The 3,942-nt window shown below is 47.8% G+C and overlaps 1 protein-coding gene across 2 annotated transcripts in view; it reads right to left on the bottom strand.

Annotated features, from left to right (window-relative positions):
- SYNDIG1L (synapse differentiation inducing 1 like) overlaps positions 1–3,679 on the bottom strand; it is a 68,887-nt gene extending 65,208 nt beyond the window's left edge. The window contains exon 1 of one of the 2 annotated variants that reach the window (XM_042439913.1): positions 3,429–3,679. The gene's annotated coding sequence lies outside the window, so the exon portion shown is untranslated. Of the gene's footprint in view, positions 1–3,006; positions 3,241–3,428 lie in introns of those variants that run through there. The other variant, XM_042439904.1, reaches the window with a different exon arrangement.
- Positions 3,680–3,942: the final 263 nt, after the last annotated feature.

Below are 3,942 nucleotides of genomic sequence, written 5' to 3' on the forward strand. Positions count from 1 at the left end.
ACTTTCTGACAGTAAGGGCTATTCGACAATGGAACAAACTCCCTTGGAGTGCAGTGGAATCTCCTTCCATGGAGGTCTTCAAACAAAGGCTGGATGGCCATCTGTAGGGGATGCTTTGATTGGGATTTCCTGCATGGCAGGGGGTTGGATTGGATGGGTCTTGTGGTCTCCAGCTCTATAATTGTATGATTCTATGAAATCCCAGAATGCAACAGGAGGCAGCCATAGTAGTTAAAGTGGAACAGCAGCACTTTATGAACGTATCTAGATAGCCTACAGTGCCTGGTATTCATTGGCAGCCTCCCAACCAAGTACTAACCAGGGCTGACCCTTAGCTTCTATGATCAGATAGAGTCTGGTGCCTTGGGGATATTTAATTGTTGTTGTTGTTGTTGTTGTTAACTGCCTTCAATCTTGACCCATGTTGACCCTGTGGATTAAACATCCCCAAGACTCCTCCACTGTTCTACTTAGTATTTAGGTACTACATTTTCATGTCTGGCGCACACTGGTGTACACGGGTGAATGTTGTTCATGCCAGTGAGAAAATGGAATAGAGCCATTTAAAAAATGACTATACATTCAATTCAATGTTAGTTTTATGCTGACATTACAAACCTTTTAAAAGTAAAAACGATTTAAACTTTGCATGTGCAAGTGCCATAAACAGGAACAACAGATGCAGGCTATGAAACACACACATACACACACACACACACACACACACACACACACACACAATTTCTGTATCAGAAAAACTGCCACAGTACAAGAGAGCATGAGGGAGCATGGGGTTATCAGAATATCCATTGTTGGGGTTTGTGAACACAACAGACCCAACAGAGCTGGTTATTACAACATCGCACTGGGGAAAAACCAGGATTTAAGACGGGATTAAAAAGGCATTTTCCCAGCAAAGTTGTGAGATTTTGGCAAAGATTTTCAGATGCATTGCAATTAGAGAGGACTTATCCTGGGAAGAAACAGGAATGCTCAAGCAACAAACCATTCACAAGGAAATCCTGTAAATGCTTTGTTGCTGGAGCATTCCTGTTTCTTCCTGGGATAAGCCCTCTCTAATCGTGTGATCTTGCAATTTTGCCAAGGAAAAAACCTTTTTCATTTTCCCCAGTGTGATAAGGTCCAAAGTGTGCTCTCAATTTCTTTGTTTCAGGTTTGTGATAGAAAAATACTCAGACAGTTTATTTCCTCATCATGTTTTAACTCTTGGCTCTGGCAGCAAGAGGTGACTGCTGTAGTTCTAGATAGTTGATAAGCACTTATTAGAAGCAACTGTATTTAGGTGACAACTATAGTGCAACAAACTCCAGTATCAGTCACTGCCAAATAAAATCAAATGCCCTCAGAGAGTTCACATGGTTCAAACTGGCTTGGAATCTACCACAAAACATACTGGATGCTCTTGAGCAATTCTTCTATCAATTTCCCTCACTTGGGTGTTGTAGGATGAAACTGGGGTATAAATTCCCTAGAATACCCAGAAATCCACTCCTGAGTACATTATTTTACAGTATTATTTTGTTCTGCACACAAGATCTTGTTTCCTCCTGTGATGAGGGGAAGCAGGGTGTGTTTTGGAGTTACAGAGCTTGTAAGCATGTAACACGAGTGTTTCTCTAGACACAATTCAATACACATTTGCTTGGGTACATCACACTCCCTCAGCATCGGGGAATGTCAATGACCAACCCCCTCTGAACAAAACTTGCCAAGAAAGAGGGGGTTGGTCACCTTAGGGTTGCCATAAGTTTTTAAAAAGTGATTTAGAGACACACGACAACAACAACTCCCTACTAAATCCCATGAGCAAACATGCTTGAAGAGTGTTCATGTTTTCCACCAGGCCAGACTAGCTCTCCCTTTTTGGGGCTTGTTGGAGGTGGGCAATGTCAACAGGAATGTTGGCCACTACAGCCAATAATTGTGGGAGGCAGAGTGTTGGCCACCCCAGCTGAGAGTTGTGTGTATGTATAGGACAGATGAGGCAACACCTTTCCACGAGCACAGTGGCCACCACAGCCAAGAAGTGTGTGTAGGTTTGTGTGTGAAAGAGAGAGGTGAGGGCAACACCCCTCCACAGGCAGGTTGGCGACCCACCACAGCCAAGAGTTGTGTCTGTGTGTGAGAGAGAAAGATGAGAGTAGCACTTCTCCATAGGCGTGCTGGCCACCACAGCCAAGAGTTGTGTGAGAGAGAGAAAGAGTGAGGTGAGGATGGAGTCTGTCACCGTCCAGGGAAAAGGGACACTTCATGGTAGGCCAGGCACCTTTGTGGGGACACTTTCCGGTGGGAATTTCCTCTGGCCTACCCCAAAGTGCCCCCTTTCCCCTGGAGGGTGACAGCTTCGGCCACCACTACCTTCCCCTTTCCCTCCCTCTGGGCTGCGGACGGTGGCCAACATCCCTGTGGAAACTGCCCTCCTGAGTCCTGGCTAGGGGCGAGGAGGACCCTTGGGGTGCCCAAGTGTGGCCAACCCACGCATACTCCCTGCGCCCTTGTCTCAGTCTGTCCCACAGTCAGGGTGATCAGAACTCCTCCTTTTCCAGGACGTGTGTCCACCATTTCCACCTTCTGTGGAAGAAGAATTCCAAAACGCCTTTGGAGCATGAGCAGGAAGCATGAATTTACATTCTACTTTCAGAATGTCCTCCCTTTGGCGGCGCCTTTGGGCATCTGGTGGTTGCCCTGGTGCCAGGGAACCAAAGGAGACGTGGGTCCCCCTATATGCCCCCAAACTTCATCCAAAGTGGAACACCACAAAGGCACCCTCTCTGCCTGCCTGCCTGCCTCCATCCCATCCCATCCCATCCCATGCCTTAAGCCAGGCTGCTCTTACCCCCAAAATTCCCTATCCCGACCCTTCGTTTTGTGGAAGAAGGCAAAACTTGGAAGGGTCTTCCCCTCCCTCACTGAAGGGTCCTGGAGAGAGCAAGGGAAAGGCAAGAAGAGGGGAAGGAAAGAGGCGATCGCTGCCTCCTGCCTTACCTGAGCTGAGGACGAGGGGCTGCCTCACCCACCGCGTTGGATCCAGGTGGGCTGGCGGAAGCAAAGGGGCTGGGGCATGATCCCGGGGTCTTTTGCCACCTGCCAGATAGGAGAGGAGAGCAGAGGCAGAAGAGATGGAGGAGATGCGGCTGAGCCTGGCAGACAGGGAGGGAGAGAGGATGCGTTTTTATGCACAGCCCTCCGGCTGCAGCCAAGGCTCCTTCCAGCCAGAGATTCCCGCTGCTCCCTCTTTCTCTCTGCACCGCTAAACGCCAGCTTATCCTCTCCTCCTTCGCCTCCTCCTCCTCCTCCTCCCCCATGCCCTGCCCCATTCAAAGCCCCTTTGCACCGTCCCCAGCCAGCCAGCCTCCCATCTCCAGGGTCCCAAGGAGGGTAGTTTCTTCCACATCCCCAGAGCCTACCAGAGAGCAGGAGATTGGATCAGCGGAGAGATTTTGTTCCTTCCTCGCTTCTTCTTTTCCTCCGCTTTTCTTATTTTTAAAAAAGGGAGAGATTGTTGAGCGCTGTGTCTGTTTATTCTCAGAAGTCAAGTCTCCAAGGCTTTTTCTTATTTTGTTGCTCCCGGCAAACTCAGCAGAGGCTTGAAATGTTTCCGATTTGCAGCCTGTCTGAATCATTTATCGCATGTATTTGTTTATTTAAGGCGAAATTAAGTTTTAAAAAGGCTAGCCGATTTACATCAGAGGATGCATTTCTTTTTAAGAGTCCAGGGAGACTATTCAAATCGTTGCTAAAGCGGAGGGATGCGTTTTCTTGATGGAATTGCCTGCTTTCTCTCACACCCCCTTTCAATAGGCTTTTTTTTTAAAAAAAGGTTTTTCCAGCATATGCAAAATATTTGAGTGTGGAAGATTCAAAAAACAAGATGACTGAATGTCATCTCGATGCCTGTCAACCCACCTGGGAGTAAACCTT

This window comes from Sceloporus undulatus, chromosome 1 (genome assembly GCF_019175285.1).
Source record: "Sceloporus undulatus isolate JIND9_A2432 ecotype Alabama chromosome 1, SceUnd_v1.1, whole genome shotgun sequence".
Lineage (NCBI taxonomy): Eukaryota > Metazoa > Chordata > Lepidosauria > Squamata > Phrynosomatidae > Sceloporus > Sceloporus undulatus.